The sequence below is a fragment of the Cibotium barometz genome, chromosome 49 (genome assembly GCF_041138505.1).
Source record: "Cibotium barometz isolate CiBa-2024 chromosome 49, ASM4113850v1, whole genome shotgun sequence".
NCBI lineage: Eukaryota > Viridiplantae > Streptophyta > Polypodiopsida > Cyatheales > Cibotiaceae > Cibotium > Cibotium barometz.
In genome coordinates, this window is record NC_141094.1 from 18,423,445 (window position 1) to 18,446,763 (window position 23,319).

Below are 23,319 nucleotides of genomic sequence, written 5' to 3' on the forward strand. Positions count from 1 at the left end.
AAGGCAAAAACGTGGAGAGGGCTGGGAGGGGATGCTGCAAGCCTCTCTGTAAGTCTATTCACACGGGGGGCGGGGGGGGGAGAAGAGTTAAGGACACTGGCCTCTAGCAAGAGGGGGATGGAGGAAAATTGGCTTATCTGAAAAGAGCCAAATGAGGGGGTGTGAGAGGGGTGGCTGCAAGGGCGGCTGTACTTGCAGCAAGTACGCTACGGCGGTACGGATGGCAGCACAACAGGGCATACGCTACACGAAAATGCGTGCCGACTGAGGAGCACCCCGGGGGTTTATATAGCTGAGGGGTGAGGGTGCGGGCGCTGCGCAAAGCAGGGACGAAAGGACGGTGTACCTTCAAAGGCTATGGATCAGTGGCCTGCATGGGTCTACGGGAAAGGTACGGTGTCGGTTGTCTGGGAAAGGAGTGGTACGCATGTACCTTATCTGGTCTGGTGGGTGTCCACCTAAGGGTACGCGTGGACCATACAGTGGGTGGCCGTCCTTTCGTTCTTGAGCGGCCATTGTACGGGCGCCCTAGTAAGTGTGTACGGACCAAATTTTGGGGCGGGATACCCAAATTTGGGACACCCGCCTCGATTTGCGTGCCAGACCGCCCCGGGGGCGAATTTTTTTTTTGTCCGAGAGGTTCTCTTGGTCACAGGAGTTCAGACCGTTCGTCAATCGGACGTGCGGTCGTGCATTTATTAAGGTTTAAAGGTCGCTGTTTTTTAACTAAAATGATTGAAATTAGCGTATAGGCTTGATCCGGTGTCCGTTTTGGATGCTGTAAAATCCTATATTAGGGTAAAATCGCGCGCAGATTCCAAATTTGGGCCTAGAACTTGAAGATTCTAAGTAGAAATGACTCAAAAAATAAAATCATTGATATTTATACCATAAAAAACTCATCATTACATGGACATTTCTTTATTAGTGAAGATGGGTACGTTACAATACCTTATAGAAATTTATCGTTTATCATTGCCTTTGCTCGTTAACAAGAGCTTTAGAACTTGACATATGAGAATAGAGTCTTCTAATACCTTGTCTTTTGATTGAAATCATCCAATAATCTCCAAGCTTTATCTCCTCTTACTCATATACTGTGACTCTTCGCTCTTTCCAAGGTCTATGGCAAAACAGCCTTCTTCTCTTACAGGGCTACGCAAATGCTATGAACCTTCGAATTTCTTATTTTATACCCCCATGTAATATGGTACTTAACAAATTATGGAAAAACGTAAGGGAATCAATCCTTTACGTAATCTAACCTATGATAGCAATTTCATAATCTTAGTATCGTCTTGTAGAATAGCTCTATTCATCATGCACATTATTTCACATGAATCTTGCACCAATCTTCTTCTATTTACTCATAGAAATACTTGTTGAATTCTTTAACTCTGCTATCCCTATTTCTTGACCTAATTTTTACTCTAGCTCATGATTTCTTATAGCCAGGGGTGGGCTTGATGTTCCTCTTGAATTAGGAGACCTCTTCTTGATTAACATGAAAGGACTCATGTCCTTCTCGACACTTTCTATATAAAAGAAACTTTATCATAGTCTCTGGCTATAATTATGGCTTCTGAAATAGAGGATGGTTTTGTATTTTTTTCGAGGTTATTCAATGGTGGATTAACCTTCCCAAATGAATCAATGGAGAAGAGTTACCTCATCCATCTCTAGAGCAAATTGGAGAAGTTTAACAAAACTTTGGTGGTATTCTTTTAGGGTCTTCCTTTCTTGGGTTAGCTCCAAAAAATCATTCATTTTATTCTCTTCAAATCCTAGAGGACAAAACCTTTCACGAAGGTGTACTTTCATGGCATCCCATAACTGATTCTAGTTCCAGTGGTTAGATTGACAATAGTGCTTTCAACTAATTCAGCATTTCTTACAACTTTTAGAGACGAGCAAGGGTGAACTTGCTTCTTTCATTGTATCCATGAAAAGTTAAAATACTGATCATAGTGCCACATCTAAAGGCACTCTGGATTAATATATCTAAGATCTTCATTTTTTGAGAATTACACATCTGGTGCCTTGGGATTGACACATCCAAAAGATTATAAGGATTAACACATGTGAGATGATTAGTTTTCTGAAAATTACACATCTAGTATCTAGGGATTAACACATCTAAGAGCATGATCCTCTGGGATTTACACATCCGATGTTAGACCCATGTTTGTCTGAGATGGGTTCAAGATCTTGGATGATCGTCCTAGTGTAAAGCATCCAATGGATGGCATTCACACATCAACTATTCAAATCTTAATGGAGTTATAATCTTAATAACTTATAATATGCAAGTTAATGAGATATATCCTGGAAATTTCTCTAAACAAGTTTCGGTCTATCCTTCTAGTCATTCAGTCTCTCACTAGTTTCTTAATTTGACCACCCTATGTTTTTTCTCACAAAAGGTTTTCTCCCCAATCTTATTTCTCAAATTTTTGTTGAAATATCTTGCGTGTGCACCCCCAAGATATAAGCACAATTTCATAGGATGATTGTCTCAACATGTGAGGATATTCAAATCACTTCTATGGCCAGTAGAGATGATTGATTCATCCTCATATGATAAACAATCACTTGTTTTAATCCCTTGATGGTTAACCTTTAAAAAATAAATCTTAGGAACTAAGATCGACTCTGATACCACTTGTAAGGTTCCCCCTTCCAAAAATAGGGGAAACACTTAAGATAGTCCACTAAGTCTTATCTTGGAGAAAATTACCTACTCATCGACACCTTGACCATGGAGAGATTCAAGGATACGATTCATAGATAAGACCTAGTTCTATCCTGCAGGGGGAGCGTGGTCTTCTAAAAATCAAATCACCCATAGGGTTATTGATCATAATTTGGGCAACTACTAGTCTTGATTCCTAGAGACAATGCTTTTTTCCTCATCCATGCAAGGCAGAGCCTGTTGGCCTAGTCTTCTAGAATAGAATTGCTCGAGAACCTATTTATCTAACATAGGGCTTTCACTTAATATGTTGGAAAGTTGCCGACTAATTGGGTCCACCCATCCGTAGGATGGTGCCGTCAGGGCATTCCATCCTCCCACTTTCTGCCCTACTCATGCATCAATTTGTTTTCTAATAAATCCTACCACACTGTTTGACATAAATAAACGTGTTCCTTAATTAAGATCCTTTTCACAAGGTTTGTTAAAACAGCCTTTTTCCACAGTACACTAGTGTCAAAGACAAGATTTATAAAAAAGTTTATACATGAATCAATTTCATATAGCCAAACCGGCTCACTTATTCTTTTCCTTTATACCGCCGATGATCTAGAATTCGGCCTTCTAGCCTCTACATGCTGGGTAAAACCCTACGGGACCATACACCTCATCGTCGGCCACTGTGGCGAGGACTCAAGCCGGCCTGTCGCCCTCTCAGGCTCCATCGCTCAATCCTCTCGCCCCTCAGAGGGATGTCTGTGCACTAGGGTAGGCTAATTCATCCCAGTAGCCTCGGCCTCACAATCACTCACCTCAATCGGCAAACCTCATTCTACCAATGGTATGAGGGATACCATGGGCCAACTCCAGGCCTTACTAACATCTCCGCCGTCCGGCTATACAAGCACAAGAACAGGGCAGCGTCAAGGCAGGGAGAGTTGTACCTGTACCTTAATTTAACCAAGATAACAATCCATTTACTCAACTAAACTATAGGACTAGAATCCATGTTACCTTCTTAAGAAAACAATCCTTTTCACAAAGATTTTTGCATTTCAACTTGAGATTGCGGATAAGACATTCTTTATTTAGGCATATGCTATTGTTTAAAAGAATACAAACTGTAAATAGTAAATCAATCAAATAGATCACTATTAACAATTTAAAGAGAAGTGGGGGCCATACCTCAACCCCTAAGAATGATATATAATCAAAAAATAAATTATGTATATACCTTATAGAAATTTGTCGTTTATCATTGACTTTGCTCGTTAACAAGCGCTTTAGAACTTGACATATGAGAATAGAGTCTTCTAATACCTTGTCTTTTGATTGAAATCATCCAATAATCTCCAAGCTTTATCTCCTCTTACTCATATACTATGACTCTTCCCTCTTTCTAAGGTCTATGGCAAAACAGCCTTCTTCTCTTACAGGGCTACGGGATACTATTCTTTCTCTAAAAGAAAAGCTATGGAGTTTTGGTCTCTTCCTCCGAAAGACCATAGCAATCTAAGTTTCTTTTCTAAGATATTAGATAAGAATGAAGGAATATATACATCTCAAACTCTAGGATTACCTTGAGGCTACTTGCTGCCTTCTCAAAGTTTTCTCTGTGTAGAGACCCTGACAGAAATAGCAAATTGTTTTGGTCATAACTCTCTGACAAAAACTCAGAATATGGTTGTATAACCAGTCAAAAGAACGGGAAGGCATCTGGTCTATAAGCTAGCGCGGGAGAATAGGTAAAAATGTCTTATATAGCCACAAACGCGCCATCCTTAGAAACGCGTTATTTTTCCACATTTTTAGTATGCATGAACTCTAAATGAGTAAAAGTACTCTAAATATGACCTCTTATCACCTAAATTCGAAATTCTATTTTTGGGGATACTTATCTCTTAATAGAACTATTCTTATGTTCTTTTTTCTTTTAGGATTTTTGGAGCTAATATTTTTATTCTAACACTTTCCTAATGTTTCTAGCCTTATTGCCTCACTCTTCTCTAAGTGCACTCTCTTTCCTTCTTGAAATCTATATTAAAAGAGACACATACATACGTGGCTTGGGAGGGACCTTACAATCTCCCCACTTAAAAGATTCGAGATGTCCTCATCTCATGAGCTAGGGTAGTATCTAAGTAAATCCTCCTGTCTCTTTCAAAGTGGTGTCCCCACTAGGTAGAAATCTTCTTTTATCTAAACATTGTTCCGAGTACCTTATTTCATGTGTTTGGCTTGTTTTGTTGTGCCTCCAAAAGGTCTATTATTCTAAAGTTAATTTGCCTTATTATTCTAAGTTCATGCATCCATATACCTCTCAAATTTATCGTTTATCGTTGCCTTATAGAAATTTATCGTTTATCGTTGCCTTTGCTCGTTAACAAGAGGTTTAGAACTTGACATATGAGAATAGAGTCTTCTAATACCTTGTCTTTTGATTGAAATCATCCAATAATCTCCAAGCTTTATCTCCTCTTAACTCATACTGTGACTCATCTCTCTTTCTAAGGTCTATGACAAAATAGCCTTCTTCTGTTACAGGGCTACGGGATACTATTCTTTCTCTAAAAGAAAAGCTATGGAGTTTTGGTCTCTTCCTCCGAAAGACCATAGCAATCTAAGCTTCTTTTCTAAGATATTAGATAAGAATGAAGGAATATATACATCTCAAACTCTAGGATTACCTTGAGGCTACTTGTTGCCTTCTCACAGTTTTCTCTGTGTAAAGGCCCTGACAGAAACAGCAAATTGTTTCGGTCATAACTCTCTGACAAAAACTCAGAATATGATTGTATAACCAGTCAAAAGAACGGGAAGGCATCTGCTCTATAAGCTAGCATGGGCACAATAGGTAAAAACGTCTTATATAGCCACAAACGCGCCATCTTTAGAAACGCGTTGTTTTTTCACATTTTTAGTATGCATGAACTCTAAATGAGTAAAAGTACTCTAAATATGACCTCTTATCACCTAAATTCGAAATTCTATTTTTGGGGATACTTATCTCTTAATAGAACTATTCTTATGTTCTTTTTTCTTTTAGGATTTTTGGAGCTAATATTTTTATTCTAACACTTTCCTAATGTTTCTTGCCTTATTGTCTCACTCTTCTCTAAGTGCACTCTCTTTCCTTCTTGAAATCTATATTAAAAGAGACACATACATACGTGGCTTGGGAGGGACCTTACAATCTCCCCCACTTAAAAGATTCGAGATGTCCTCATCTCGTGAGCTAGGGTAGTATCTAAGTTAATCCTCACGTCTCTTTCAAAGTGGTGTCCCCACTAGGTAGAAATCGTCTTTTATCTAAACATTGTTCCAAGTCCCTTATTTCATGTGTTTGGCTTGTTTTGTTGTGCCTCCAAAAGGTCTATTATTCTAAAGTTAATTTGCCTTATTATTCTAAGTTCATGCATCCATATACCTCTCAAATGCTATGAACCTTCGAATTTCTTATTTTATATCCCCATGTAATATGGTACTTAACAAATTATCATGGAAAAACGTAAGGGAATCAATCCTTTACGTAATCTAACCTATGATAGCAATTTCATAATCTTAGTATCGTCTTGTAGAATAGATCTATTCATCATGCACATTACTTCACATGAATCTTGCACCAATCTTCTTCTATTTACTCATAGAAATACTTGTTGAATTCTTTAACTCTGCTATCCCTATTTCTTGACCTAATTTTTACTCTAGCTCATGATTTCTTATAGCCAAGGGTGGGCTTGATGTTCCTCTTGAATTAGGAGACCTCTTCTTGATTAACATGAAAGGACTCATGTCCTTCTCGACACTTTCTATATAAAAGAAACTTTATCATAGTCTCTGGCTATAATTATGGCTTCTGAAATAGAGGATGGTTTTGTATTTTTTTCGAGGTTATTCAATGGTGGATTAACCTTCCCAAATGAATCAATGGAGAAGAGTTACCTCATCCATCTCTAAAGCAAATTGGAGAAGTTTAACAAAACTTTGGTGGTATTCTTTTAGGGTCTTCCTTTCTTGGGTTAGCTCCAAAAAATCGTTCATTTTATCCTCTTGAAATCCTAGAGGACAAAACCTTTCACGAAGGTGTACTTTCATGGCATCCCATAACTGATTCTAGTTCCAGTGGTTAGATTGACAATAGTGCTTTCAACTAATTCAGCATTTCTTACAATTTTTAGAGACGAGCAAGGGTGAACTTGCTTCTTTCATTGTATCCCTGAAAAGTTTAAATACTGATCATAGTGCCACATCTAAAGGCACTCTGGATTAATATATCTAAGATCTTCATTTTTTGAGAATTACACATCTGGTGCCTTGGGATTGACACATCCAAAAGATTATAAGGATTAACACATGTGAGATGATTAGTTTTCTGAAAATTACACATCTAGTATCTTGGGATTAACACATCTAAGAGCATGATCCTCTGGGAATTACACGTCCGATGTTAGACCCATGTTTGTCTGAGATGGGTTCAAGATCTTGGATGATCGTCCTAGTGTAAAGCATCCAATGGATGGCATTCACACATCAACTATTCAAATCTTAATGGAGTTATAATCTTAATAACTTATAATATGCAAGTTAATGAGATATATCCTGGAAATTTCTCTAAACAAGTTTCGGTCTATCCTTCTAGTCATTCAGTCTCTCACTAGTTTCTTAATTTGACCACCCTATGTTTTTTCTCACAAAAGGTTTTCTCCCCAATCTTATTTCTCAAATTTATTGTACAAATATCTTGCGTGTGCACCCCCAAGATATAAGCACAATTTCATAGGATGATTGTCTCAACATGTGAGGATATTCAAATCACTTCTATGGCCAGTAGAGATGATTGATTCATCCTCATATGATAAACAATCACTTATTTTAATCCCTTGATAGTTAACCTTTGAAAAACAAATCTTAGGAACTAAGATCGGCTCTGATACCACTTGTAAGGTTCCCCCTTCCAAAAATAGGGGAAACACTTAAGATAGTCCACTAAGTCTTATCTTGGAGAAAATTACCTACTCATCGACACCTTGACCATGGAGAGATTCACTTAAAATAGGGGAAACACTTAAGATAGTCCACTAAGTCTTATCTTGGAGAAAATTACCTACTCATTGACACCTTGACCATGGAGAGATTCAAGGATACGATTCATAGATAAGACCTAGTTCTATCCCACAGGGGGAGCATGGTCTTCTAAAAATCAAATCACCCATAGGGTTATTGATCATAATTTGGGCAACTACTAGTCTTGATTCTTAGAGATAATGCTTTTTTCCTCATCCATGCAAGGCAGAGCCTGTTGGCCTAGTCTTCTAGAATAGAATTGCTCGAGAACCTATTTATCTAACATAGGGCTTTCACTTAATATGTTGGAAAGCTGCCGACTAATCGGGTCCCCCGTCCGTAGGATGGTGCCGTCAGGGCATTTCATCCTCCCACTTTCCGCCCTACTCATGCATCAATTTGTTTTCAAATAAATCCTACCACACTGTTTGACATAAATAAACGTGTTCCTTAATTAAGATCCTTTTCACAAGGTTTGTTAAAACAGCCTTTTTCCACAGTACACTAATTTCAAAGACAAGATTTATAAAAAAGTTTATACATGAATCAATTTCATATAGCCAAACTGGCTCTCTTATTCTTTTCCTTTATACCGCCGATGATCTAGAATTCGGCCTTCTAGCCTCTACATGCTGGGCAAAACCCTACGGGACCATACACCTCATCGTCGGCCACTGTGGCGAGGGCTCAAGCTGGCTTGTCGCCCTCTCAGGCTCCATCGCTCGATCCTCTCGCCCCTCAGAGGGATGTCTGCGCACTAGGGTAGGCTAATTCATCGCAGTAACCTGGGCCCTCAAAACTAGGCAGCATCACAATCACTCGCCTCAATCGGCAAACCTCATTCTCCCAATGGTATGAGGGATACAATGGGCCAACTCCAGGCCTTACTAACATCTCCGCCGTCCGGCTATACAAGCACAAGAACGGGGCAGCGTCAAGGCAGGGAGAGTTGTACCTGTACCTTAATTTAACCAAGATAACAATCCATTTACTCAACTAAACTATAGGACTAGAATCCATGTTACCTTCTTAAGAAAACAATCCTTTTCACAAAGATTTTTGCATTTCAACTTGAGATTACGGATAAGACATTCTTTATTTAGGCATATGCTATTGTTTAAAAGAATACAAACTGTAAATAGTAAATCAATCAAATAGATCACTATTAACAATTTATAGAGAAGTCGGGGCCATACCTCAACCCCTAAGAATGATATATAATCAAAAAATAAAATATGTATATACCTTATAGAAATTTATCGTTTATCGTTACCTTTGCTCGTTAACAAGAGCTTTAGAACTTGACATATGAGAATAGAGTCTTCTAATACCTTGTCTTTTGATTGAAATCATCCAATAATCTCCAAGCTTTATCTCCTCTTACTCATATACTGTGACTCTTCTCTCTTTCTAAGGTCTATGGCAAAATAGCCTTTTTCTCTTACAGTTTTCTCTCTGTAGAGACCCTGACAGAAATAGCAAATTGTTTCGGTCATAACTCTCTGACAAAAACTCAGAATATGGTTGTATAACCAGTCAAAAGAATGGGAAGGCATCTGGTCTATAAGCTAGCATGGGCAGAATAGGTAAAAACGTCTTATATAGCCACATGAGAATGAGGCTCATGAATGCCTCATGTGGTTGGCCAACGCTTCAAAATCAAGAATAAGATCAGCAACAAGCCCTCACAAGATCACTTAGATGATTAGAGCAAAGTGAAGAGGATTAGAGCAAGAAAAGACTTGGTTTTGAAGCTTTAATGATGAGCTTCAATGGCTTGAAGGAGGCAGTCCTTGTTTTTTCGCTCTAGCAGACGCATCGATGCACCATTGGTCATGAAATTCAAGCTGGATGCTTGTAAGATTCCTCCCCAGCCTCTCAAGATGTTCAACATCTTTCCCTGTAATCAATCCCCTCTTCAGAAATATAAAAGATCTTGTCTCTGCCTATTTTGACATAGAGAGAGAAAATATTCTAGAGAGAGAATATTCAGATTTTTTATATTTTTGGATAGAAAAATATCTCATCTTATTAAAATGAATTTCCCTAAAACAGAAATTCAAAAAGAACTTTCCAACGTGCAATTGGAATTAATTAGAAATGGGTATAAAGGACCTTAGCCTAAGGATCTAGATTTTCAGAAATTTTTGGATTATGGTCCAATTAAGGTTCCTATGGGCCAATAGCATCAATCCATGTGTGGGAAGGAGATAAATCCAATTTTGTAAAAGAAGATACCCAAAAAAATGAGTAAATGCTCACATAAGATGAAGAGTTGACTATGTACAAAGTTTATTAGTAAGAAACTATGAGTAATTTTAATAGTATGAGATATTTGGATATAATGATTTCATTTTGACACATATGTAAGGAAGGGGATTCCCTTCAATACTCACATAAGATGAAGAGTTGAAAATGTACAAGGTTTATTAGTAAGAAACTATGAGCAATATTAAAAATATGAGATATTTTGGGTATCCAAAAATGAGTAAATGCTCACATAAGATGAAGAGTTGAAAATGTACAAGGTTTATTAGTAAAAAAACTATGAGAAATATTAAAAATATGAGATATTTTGGGTATCCAAAAATGAGCAAATGCTCACATAAGATGAAGAGTTGAAAATGTACAAGGTTTATTAGTAAAAAAACTATGAGCAATATTAAAAATATGAGATATTTTGGGTATAATGATTCCATTTTGACACATATGTAAGGAAGGGGAGTCCATTAAAGGAGGTGCATATTTCACATGCTTGAATGAGTTTTAAACTCATAAAAATTGAGATATTTCATCTCTCCTCTCTCCTAATTCAAGTCTAGTTGCAAAAAGTTAGCTCAACTGACCGAAAAATGGTCAAAAATTGACCAAACTGAGTTGGAAAATTTTAGAATCAATTTGTTTGATTAGGAGCTCACTTTTTCCTATAAATAGAGGCCTTCCCCTTTGTTGAAACTCAACAATGTTTAATGCATTGTTACTCTACTTCACCTAAGCCAAGAACTGTGAATTCATTAATAATTCACTAGTTTTTGACACTTCCTTCTTTCTTCAATCCCCATTGGTGGCTCCATCAACATACTAAACCAATTGATTGGTTGGGGGCCTCTACCGTGAACAAAGAATCAAGCAATTTGTAAGGTAATTAGTGAATTTTGATCATTTTCTATAATTTCTCAATGTTTCTCTCTTCTCAACCCCTCTCAAGCTTGAGAAGCTTAATTGGAATGGTTTTTGAATGCTAGTAAAGTTAATTGATGAATGGTAGTACTTGAATTACATAAATTTATGAATGTTATTGAAGTTAATTGATGAAAGATAGTAAAGAATTACATAAATTTTTATTTATGCTTAATTCTAATGGTTTTTATGTAATTTCTCTCTCTCACTCAAAGAATGGTCATTCTCATGACCTATTCTCAATCCAAGTAAAGCTTTTCATAAAGCTTTTCCCTAATTTAAGATTAATCTATGCTTGAGGCCAAATTAATGGCTTTTTTCTATGCTTTTAGTTTATGTATTGATGATTCAATCCATTATGGGTTGGGTTGTTGCAAGATCAGGGTGTCCAGTTTTGTCCAGTTTGTGCTGGACTGGGACAATTCTTGGACAACAAATTTGGGGGGGAAAGGTACTTTAAACGAGATCAAGAAACTAATAGAAAATACACATACACTCAAATTTACTCCCAATATAACTTAAATTAATATAAATTAGTCCAATTTATTAAAATTAACCAAAAATATGATAAAACAATAAAAAAATATGTTTCCATACCTAGAGTGATCTAAATTTTTTTCCATAGATGCACCAATACAAGTACACTAGTCCCTATAGGTTTTAGATTATTTACATCAAAATTGTAATTTTACTAATTAGATTATTAGTATTTGTAGGCCTTCTGATAGCTTGAAAGAATTTTAAAAAAGAGATCCTTAAAAATTGAACCATTGGATTTGCAATTTTGACTAACCACCACATTCTACCAATGTCTCACTATCTACCACTCTTTTGATCTACAAGATTATGCATTTTTAAGTGGTAGTTATTGTGGGTGTAAAAAGTGGCATATATTATAACACTTTAAAGACCATGAAATATTTAAAGAAAATAGACAAATAGCTTAAAAATTTCTCAAAAAATCAAGTTAAGCTCTATATTATGTGAAGATCTAAGATGCAAAGTGGAAATCTCATATGAGTTTATATGTGAAAGATATTAGCATTTTATGGAACCGGCCCAAATTTGGGACATGGTGTATACATTGAGCTTGTACCTAAGGAAATGAGGACTTTTAACTATCTAATGCTTAATTAGATTATGCAACTATATTTCCAACTTTGCATGTGACGTTCCAACAAAAGAACTTGAAAGGAAATTCCTTCGTTAGCTAGGAGAGATTGGCCACTAAAAGTAAATTAATGCCTGTTTTTTTACTATTTACAGGGTGCCTGAGTGGACAAAACTGGGCACCCTGATCCTGCAACCACCCGATTAATGATCCAATTAGGGATCATTCTAATCATTCTCTTAATGATAAGCTTTATCCTTCAAAATAATTTGAGATTTATCAGTCATGGTGAGCATTCTAGTTGCCAATGATGCCATAGATACTCTGATGAAGGAATGATGGGAAATTAAGAATCAACCGGATAATTTAGAAGATTGTGATCAGTGGTACTATGGTTTCATTAAAGGATTGTTTTAAAGTTAGCTGATGCTAAGAAAAAGGCAATTTCATATTGGGGGTGTGTAAGTGGTGTGGCTAGTTTTATGTTTGCATGAACTTCCGGCTAGGGGGCCTTGGAACTCTTTTCCTTGGTACCCAGGACAAAACCTAACCAAATTCCAAATTGGATCTCATCACTACAGTGGTTGGGCGGTTGGCTAACCCATGGGATCGGATGGGGTTAGGCTGGACTGATGGATCTGTAAACCGAGACTCAATTTCTGTTACTACGATAGATAAAGTAAATCCCGGATAGTAATTGTTCTATGGATAGGAATCAATGGCTGTGCCTCTTGATGGGGAAAAAAGAATTGATCCCAATGATCCAAGTGCAAGTTTTTTCCTTGATCTGACCAAGTATCTTTATAGATGCAGTCGGATCAGCTTGATCGGAAATAGTCTTGACTACGTTAGAGTAAAAGTTATCCTGGAGGAATCGCCCGTGCTTTCCGGGTAAAGGAAGTTTTTTCGGGTTTGGTTTTGGATAAACCAACGGATTAGTCTCTTGTCCGCCGGATATCCGTGGGCGAGGCCCCGAGTGTGGGACCCTGCCCTTGCAAAATGTGCTACCTCCGCTGCCAGCATCCGAACCCGTTGCACGGTGGGAATAGGGATCTCACAATGCTCCTAAGATAATGGGCTTCAAAAGCCCTAAGCCCATGCAGCTTCTAGTCGCCTGTACACGCGACGAATCTATGTACGGCAGCAACTGTGCAAGAAATCATGCGCCGGCTCACTCAGGCTGCAATGTCGCGGCAGCGAAGCAGTAAAATTGAAGATTAATTGTACAAACTCGAACGCTCGATCATCCTCTTCACTTCTCTAGTTGAAATCTCCCCAAGATATTGCCTCTACGAGTAGTTAGAGGTCCTCCACTGGCAGGAGGTTCAGCTCCACAAGTGAAAAGATAAGGAAAAATGACCTATTCTACACCACAAAGGGGCCTAATCAACCAAAGCTCTAGATACCATGTTAGAATTCATGGTGCTCATGCTAGGTCAAGTATGTGGAGATCAAAATAGGAGCCAAATTAACAAAATTTTCAGCTCTTCAAAGCTCATAGGCTATATATAGCATCCCAAAGAATGCCTCTTTCTTTAACTCGTTCATCAATGGAGTTGCTATGTGAGCATATTTCTCAATGAATCTCCGATAGAAAGATGAAAGTCCCAAGAATCCCCTCAATTGAGTGATATTTGTGGGAGTAGGCCACCAATTCATTAGACATTCCACCTTCTTGGGATCCGCCCTTTATGCTTGCTCTCTTTACCCAAAATCATGCCACATGGTCAAGAAACATCCTCCATATATAGACCTCCTTGTTACACATAAGAAAGTGGTTACCTTGTGGTTTGCCATGAAGCTTAATCCAAGGGCAAATGCTTCGAGGGGCAAACTCTTCTATGCTTCTACAGCTCAACTCTCTTGTCCTTCTTTCCACAATCCTCTCTGGCTCATAAATGATTGCTGTCTCTTTATCCATAGGTGAAAGGTCCTGCATCTCTTGAGGTATAGAACCCGCACACTTATTGAGATTAGATAAATGGAACACATTATGGATTCTTGTAAAAGAAGGAAGGTTCAGCTTGTAAATCTAAATCACCAACTCTTTTTAGTACTAGGTAGGGACCATAGTACCTATGAGCAAACTTGGGTTTGGTAGAACCCTTGAGAGTGTTGTGGTGACTCTTTGGGTACATCGAGAGTACATAATCTCCTTTTTGAAACTTTACATGATGCCTATGATCATCCACATTGGCCTTCATAACCTCTTGGGCTTTCTTCATATTGTTGTCCTTGCATAGTTGAAGAAGCTATCTCATTCTCTCCAACTCTTTTTTAACCAATGGGATGACCACCTTGTCTTCTTGAAAGACTATACACATACACTTGATATCCATAAATAGCCCCAAAGGGAGACATCCCAATGCTCAAATGCTAGTTGAAGAAGCTATCTCATTCTCTCCAACTCTTTTTTAACCAATGGGATGACCACCTTGTCTTCTTGAAAGACTATACACATACACTTGATATCCATAAATAGCCCCAAAGGGAGACATCCCAATGCTCAAATGCTAGAATTATGGCAAAATTCAGCAAGATATAGCCATTCATCCTAGGAAGATTGTATGTCATGACAATAATGCCTCAAGTAGATGTCACACCACTTGTTGGTACACTTTGTTTGACAATATATTTGAGTATGATAGACTATAGATGCAATTTGTGTACCCATGTTCTCATACAAAAATTTTCCATGAATTTGGTGTCTCTATCACATACTATGTTAAGTGACAAGCCATGTAGCTTGAACACATTCTCCATGAAGCGCTTGGCAATTTTAGATGTCCCATATGTGGTCTTAGAAGCAATGAAGTGAGCTGATTTGGTAAGCCTATCAACCACCATAAATATTTGATACCACCCATGCTTAGTCTTGGGAAGACATGTAATGAAATCCATAGAGACGTGGGTCCATTTCCCATCGGGAATGGGTAAAGAATAAAGTAAACCATTGGGTAGTTGATCACTATCCCCATTGGGTAGTTGATCACTATCCTTGTTCCTTTGACATGAAGAACATTCCATCGTAAATATCTTGACGTCTCTCCACATGCCTTTCCAAAAGAAACTCTTGCTTACTTTGCCATAGGTCTTTAGCACACCAACGATGACCCACAAGTTGAGAAGAATGTGTCTCATGAAGCACCATAGGTATGTAGCATCCGATGAAGTGGAAACAAGATACACTCTATCCTTGTACCATAAGAGGTTCTTGTTGAGGGATACCTTCACGATCACCTTCTTGTAATATGGGCAGCACCCTAATTTAAAAGATATTCCCTTGAATCCCTTTAGTCCACTCACCATAGACCACCGTGATTGATGTCATAGTGCAAGCCCACATTCGTGACAATGCATCTGCTGCTACCACATTGTCTGTGCCCAATGTTTATGATATCTAAAAATTGTAACTTTGAAGAGTGGCCAGTTATCTCTTTTGTGTGGTGAGAGGTTTGGTTGGGAGGATAAGAAAAAATTCAGCACTCTATGGTGACTTCTCACGTTCGAATAGGCACCATAAAGGTAATGATGCCACTGTAACATACCCATCTTCACTAATAAAGAAATGTTCATGTAAATAGATAAATTTATGAGTTTTTATGGTATAAAAATCAACAATTTTATTATTTGAGTCATTTCTACTTAGAATCTTCAAATTTTGAGCCCAAATTTACCCTATTATAGGATTTTACAGCATCCAAAACGGACACTGGATCAAGCTTATACGCAAATTTCAATCATTTTAGTTAAAAAGCGTGGACACCCATGCTGTCCCAGACCAGATAAGGTACATGCGTACCACTCCTTTCCCTGATAACCGACACTGTACCTTTTCCCTAGACCCATGCAGGCCACTGATCCATAGCCTTTGATGGTACACCATCCTTTTGTCCTTGCTTTGCGCAGCGTCTATGCCCATACCCCACAGCTATATAAAACCCTCGGGTGCTCCACAGGCAACACACATTTTTGCACAGCGTATGCCCTATTGTACCGCCATCCATGCCGTCGTCCATCCTTGTACAATGTACTTGCTGTGGTACAGCCGCCCCTTGCAGCCACCCCTCTCACACCCCCTCATTTGCCTCTTTTCAGATAAGGCAATTTTCCTCCATCCCCCTCTTGCTATGTCCTTAACTTTCCTCCCTTCCCCCCCCTCCCCCCGCGGTGTGTGAAGAGACTTACAGCAGCCCTTCTCCCCTTTTGCAAAACATTTTTGTCTTAAGGACATCTCACAATCCCTCCCCATTTGCGTAGACTTTAATAAGAGGTCTTCATACGGTGAGCAAGCAATCTCAGAATTGAGATCTGACTGAAGCGTTTTGACCGTGGCAGCGAGTCCTACAAGTCAACATCCAAGATGGTCCCATCCCGAAAATGCTAGAATATTGCCTTGAGAGGAGTGCGCAATAACGAGATTAGGGAAGATGCTCCCGATGCGACTACAACCCTCCCTTTTCAAGCTCCTCAAGGAAATGGTGGTCAGGTTAGCTTGGTTATATTTTAAAGAAGAGTTTTTTTTAATATATTAGTGCTAATAAATGTGTGTCTTTTCCTTTTTAAAAATAATGACATAAAATTGTATGAAGTTACAAATTGTGTGATGCTGTATTCAATAAATTGCATTGAAATTGTTATCTTTAAAGAGTGCAAGTTTTTCCTGGCTTCAACGCTAACTCCGTTCCGTGCTTGTGTAGCCGGGCGGCGTCGTTAGCAAAGCCCGGGAATGGCCCAAGGTATCCCTCATACCATTGGGAGAACAAGGTTCGCCGATTGAGGCGAGAGGTTATGATGCTGCCTAGTTCTGAGGGCCCAGGCTAGTGCAGTAAATAAGCCCACCCTAGTGTGCAGACATCCCTCTGAGGGGCGAGAGGATCGAGCGATGGAGCCTGAGAGGGCGATAGGCCGGTTTGAGTCTTTGCCACAGCGGGGTCGACGATGAGGTGTATGGTCCCGTAGGGTTTTGCCTAGCATGTAGAGGCTGGAAGGCCGAATTCTAGATCATCGGCAGAATAAAGGAAAAGAATAAGAGAGCCGGTTTGGCTTGTATGGAATTGATTCATGTATAAACTTTATATATATATATATATCTTGTCTTTTGCATGACTGTATTATGTAAAAAGGCTGTTTTAAAAGGGCCTTAATTAAGGAACATGTTTATTTATGTCAAACAGTGTGGTAGGATTAATTAGAAAACAAATTGACGCATGAGTAGGGTGGAACGTGGGAGGATGGAATGCCCCGAGATGGCACCATCTTACGGACGGGTGGACCCGATTAGTCGGGTAGCTTTCCAATAGATTAAGTGAAAGCCCTACGCTAGATAATTAGGTTCTTGGGCAACTCTATTCTAGAAGACTAGGTCAGCAGAAGCTGTGCCTTGCATAGATGAGAAAAAAAGCGTTGCCTCTAGAAATCAAGTCTAGTAGTTGCCCAATTTATGATAAATTACCCTATGGGTGATTTGACTTTTAGAAGATCACGCTTCCCCTGCGAGATAGGATTAGGTCTTATCTACGAATCGTATCCTTGAATCTCTACATGGTCAAGGTGTCGATAAATAGGAAATTTTCCCCAAGTTAATACTTAGTGGTGGACTATCTTAAGTGTTTCTTCTATTTTAGAAGGGGAAACCTTACAATTGGTATCAGAGCCAAGTTTAGCTCCTAGGAATTGCCATTTAAGGACTATTTTGCAATGAATGTTTTACCTAACATAATGCTAATTAATAAAAACATCCTACTAAAACAAACAAGTTGAATTGATGTTTGAATGATTGTAGGAAGAGGAAGATGCCTACTCGAAGTTTCTAGTTTTCCAATGCATCTTCAAGACTGCTAGTCACTCAAATTTCGAGTTCCGTGACACCATGGAGCAGATACTAAAGAAGATGTCCCTCCCCCTCATTTCTCTTGTATATTGAAAGAGGATGGGGTAGAGATTTTTGGAGTCGTGGACCAAGATATTTCTTCATCCAAGCAGATCGAATTGGGAACCTTACCACCGACCTAAAGCGGATTCGTTGGATTGAAAAGTTGAAGATGATCCGTTTATTTTGGTTCGTCACACGGTACCCCCAGGGCTGATACCTCTGTGACTATAGATGGGATTCGCATACCTCAGGATTGCTGGGTGTATGACCAAGTGATGCAGATCTTACCTGCTGATAGAGTAGCTGTGTTGGGACCTACCCCAATCCAGAGTCTACCACCCTTACCATCAGTTTTTAGAGTCTTAGAAACTACAGCGGAACCCCCATATTTCACCTATGTGGACTGCTCTACCCTTATGTCATAGTCAAGCTTAGGAATTTTCCTTGATGGCAAATAAGACTAATAGTCTCATATCTTTGTAATAAAACTCGTCCTTGTAAATATTTGGAAATAAAATGATTTCAATGTTTTACTCTCCAAAAATAAGCGTTGTGCAAATATGAATCTTGTAATCTTAAAATTGTTTTTACAATGATGGCCAGGATGATCACCCTCCACTTCCGAATGCGTTGTACACTGATACCCAGGAGAAGAAGCTCTTGCTCAAGTAAATGCAACCTCCCTCCTTTAAAGGAGAAGGTTCAAAGGTTGATAAGGATGCTGAAGTCTGGATTGAGGCGATGGATGATTATTTCTCTACTGGCGGTACTGGAGTAGCAAATCAGTCTATGTTTGCACGAATTCGCCTCATCGGAGATGCTAAACTCTGGTGAAAACAGTGGTGTCGTGACAAGGAAGTCACCGAGGATTCTCAAATGTGGGAAGACATCAAGCAGGCAGTGAAGGAAAGATATCTTCCCCCATCCCATGAATTCATAAAGATGAATGAGTTTTTTAGTCTTAGGCAGTGCGGCTTAACTCTTGAGGACTACTATTCCTCGGAAGTATGCCCCTAGCTATGACAACTTCCCAGCAAGTGGCTCATTTCTGCCAAGGGTTAAATGAACCCTTAAACTCCCGCCTTGAAGCAATGAGGCCCCAAGCACATTACAGGATGCTCTCATATGAGCAAAGCCCCTTGTGAAAGAAATGAAGACTGACAAACCTAAGCATCAAAAGAGATCTTACCCTGAGGCAAATCCTAAAGATCAACCCTACAAGAAACCCCAACAGAATTTCCCTTACTACAACAGAGGGCGACAAGGCAACTCTTTTGTCCCCCGCTCGTATGCTGCTTCTTCCAGAGAAGGCCCTCTGTGTTTTGAGTGTAATGAGCCGGGACACTTTAGAGCTAACTGTCCCAAGATGGCAACATCATTTCCCAAAGGTAGTAGAGGAAATCAAGGCCGTGGAACCCCTATCCACCAAGGTGCAAGAGGCAGTGGGCATGGCAGAGGTCGCAGAGGAGCAGTTGCTAGGACCGCCTATATTATAAGTGAAGAACCGACCTTGAAAATGGCTGACGAAGAGCGTGCCACCGTCCATGCAATAGTAGAACACCAAGGTCTGAATAAACAATTTGGTGTAATCCAAACCCCAGCCACTCATCTCATGATAAGCCATTTCAGCTTTTGATTGATTGTGGCAGTACCCATTCATTTCTTTCTCCTAGGTGTTTGCAAAAATTAAACTTGATTGATTGTGGCAGTACCCATTCATTTCTTTCTCCTAGGTGTTTGCAAAAATTAAACTTGAGTCAAAAAACAGCTAGAAGAATGACTGTAGAGTTAGCCAGTGGGGAAAGAAGTAGTATCTCGCCACTCTATAGGAAACCTTGATTTTGAGCTGGGTAATGAGCAAATTCATGGCCACTTTAGAGTCTTGCCACCATTAGGAATTTATGATGGAATCCTTGGGATGGATTGGTTAATTGCAAACAAAGCTAGCATTCATTGTAACCAGGGGAGTATCACTTTTGAAAATGAGCATGGCCAAGTAATATCTGTTCAGGGGATAACAGGAAAACCTAAATCTAGGGTAGTCAAGGCAAAACATCTTCTCAAGGGAACACATAAGTGTCAGCAAGTTTTCTTAGTCAAGCTCAACAAAGCCATTGAACCTAGTATGGAGATAGAACCCTCTTGGCTCCAAGAATTCTCTGACATCTTCCCTGACGAGCTTACACGGCTACCGCCTCCTCGAGAAGTCAATCATGAAATCGAGGTGATCCCTGGAGCTCAAACCGTCTCAAAAACGCCCTATAAAATGTCCCTTCCTAAAGCCATTGAACTTAAAGAGCAACTTTCCCAACTCATTGAGCAAAGATTCGTATGCCCAAGTAACTCTCCTTGGGAGGCACCTATTCTTTTCCAAAAAAAGAAGGACGAAACTCTCCGCCTCTGCATAGATTATCGAGGGCTAAATCAAGTCACTGTCAAGAATAAGTATCCTATCCCTCGCATCGACGAACTTCTTGATAGGCTTCATGGGACCAAAGTTTTCTCAAAAATAGATTTGAGGTCTGGTTACTATCAAATCAAAGTCAAGGAAGTAGATATACCCAAGACAGCCTTCAATACCCGTTATGGCCACTATGAGTTTACTGTAATGTCATTCGGGTTAACCAATGCTCCTGCAACCTTCAACCGCCTAATGCAAGATATATTCCGTCCTTACTTGGATGAATTTGTGCTTGTTTTCTTTGATGACATCTTAATCTACTCCAAATCAATGGAAGAGCATGAGGAGCATGTGCGTAGAGTTCTGCAATTGTTGCACAAACACAAACTCTATGCTGCCAGAAGAAGAGCAAATGTACCTTCTTTACTCATCAAATTGAGTATCTTGGATTCATCGTCTTGGCATTTCAGTAGACCCCACCAAGGTCAAGGATATTTTGGAGTGGCCACCCCCTAAATCAGTTCGTGAAGTTCGTGGGTTTTTGGGAATTACGGGATGGTATAGGATTTTTATCAAAGATTATGCCTTGGTAGCTGCACCTTTGAGACGGATCTTCTTAAGAAGGATTGCAAAATAGTGTGGCTGCCAATCCATCAAAACAGTTTTGATCAGCTCAAGGTCATGATGCCACCCATGGTTTGGAGCTCTTAGCAATTGTTCATTGCCTCAAATTATGGAGACATTATCTCTTGGGGGGCAAATTCTAGCTTGTAAAACTGACCACAAAAGTCTAAAGTGGATCTTCACCCAACCTAACCTCAACATGCGGCAAAGGAGGTGGATTGAAATTCTACAAGAATATGACTTCGACATCAAATTCCTCTCCCTGGGAAAGATAATGTGGTAGCAGATGCACTTAGCCGCAAATCTTTCTTGAGTGCAATTTCAATGCCAAATAATCCCATACTAGTCAAGGTGGAAGAAGTCTCATCTCATGATCTAGATTATCAAAGGATGATGAAGTTAGTAGAAGAAGGGAAAAATTCAGAGAAAGAGAAGAATCTAATCAAGGGATACTCCACTCTTGAAGGAAGCCTCTACTTCAATCACAGGCTATGTATCCCTAAGGATCCTGCTTTTTTAAAGAAACTAATCCTCCATGAAGCTCATGATAGTCCTGCTCTGCAGGACACCCAAGCTGTGCAAAAACATTAAATGCTGTAAGAAGGAGCTTTCATTGGGCAGGCTTGAAAAATGATGTCCTTCGGTACTTGAAGCAATGTCTCTCATGCCAAAGGATCAAAGCTGAAAGGGTCAAGATGCCTGGAAAACTTCAACCCTTCGATATCCCCCAAATGAAGTGGGAGTGCATTAGTATGGATTTTGTCACATGTCTCCCCACTGTTCAAGGAGGATATGACTCCATTCTGGTAGTAGTGGACTTACTTACCAAAGTAGCTCACCTTATACCAGTGAAGAAGACCTTCAAAGCTTCTGATGTTGCTCGAATATTCATCAAGGAAGTCCTCAAACTTCAAGGTCTCCCGAAAAGGATAGTAAGTGATCGGGATTCTAACTTCACTTCAAACTTCTGGCAGTCCTTATTTCAAGCCCTGGGAACTCAACTTTGCTTTAGCATAGCTTATCAGACTGATGGCTAGACTGAGAGAGTCAATCAAGTAATTGAAGACATTCTAAGAGCATATTGTGGACGGGAACCAAGAAGGTGGATTCAATACCTTCCTCTGGTAGAATTTGCCTACAATGCATCTTATCATCAGAGCATAGGAATGTCACCATTCAAAGCACTCTAAGGGCAAGAATGCTTGTCTCCTCTAAATTTCTCTTATCCGACCATAAGAGTTGAGGCATCCAGGAAAATGCTCGAAGAGATGGAGGAGGAACAAACCAAGGCAATCCAAAAGGATATTAAAGCTACCCAAGATCGACAAAAGCATTATGCTGACACTAAGAGGTCTGAAAGGATCTTCAAGGAAGGAGACAAAGTTCTTCTATGAGTGCGACCCAAACGAAGTTCTCTATCACTTGGGAAATATAAGAAACTCAGCCCTAGGTAAAAGTGCCTATAAACTCCAACTCCCAGCCCATATCAAAGTCCACAATGTATTTCATGTAAGTTTGTTGAAACCATATGTACCCAGTCTCGATCATATTCTTGATGATGAACAAGTTGTAATCCCTACTCAAGGAGTCCTTGAATTACAGCCCAGTAGCATCATAGATTCTAGGGAAAGGCAACTCCGAAATAGAACTCTTGTAGAACATCTAGTACAGTGGAAAGATTACCCTGAAGAGGATGCAACTTGGGAAGATGAAGCTCCACTCTTAAAGGATTATCCCCAATTCATGTGGCGAGATGAGGACATCTCGATTTCTTTAAGGGGGGAAGGATGTAACATACCCATCTTCACTAATAAAGAAATGTTTATGTAAATAGATAAATTTATGAGTTTTATGGTATAAATTGAGATCCGACTGAAACATTTTGACCGTGTGGCAGCGATCCCTACAAGTCGACGTCCAATATGGCCCCATCCCAAAAACTTCAAAATATTGCCTCGAGAGGAGCGCACAATAACGAGATTAGGGAAGATGCTCTCGATGCGGCTCCAATCCTCCCTTTTCAAGCTCCTCAAGGAAATGGTGGTCAGGTTAGCTCGGTTATATTTTAAAGAAGAGTTTTTTTAATATATTAGTGCTAATAAATGTGTATCTTTTCCTTTTAAAAATAATGACATAAAATTGTATGAAGTTACGAATTGTGTGATGCTATATTCAATAAATTGCATTAATGGGGGCTGAAGTGATGAGTAAAGCTTTGAGTTCATTGAAACTCTTGCTGTGGCAATGAAATCCCAAAAGAAAGCTTCTCTCTTAAGAAGATTGGTAAGAGGTGCCGCTGTTGATGCATGGTGCTCCTCCATAATTCTTGTAGAAAAAGAAGATAATCCCAAAAACCCTCTTAGTCGAGATAA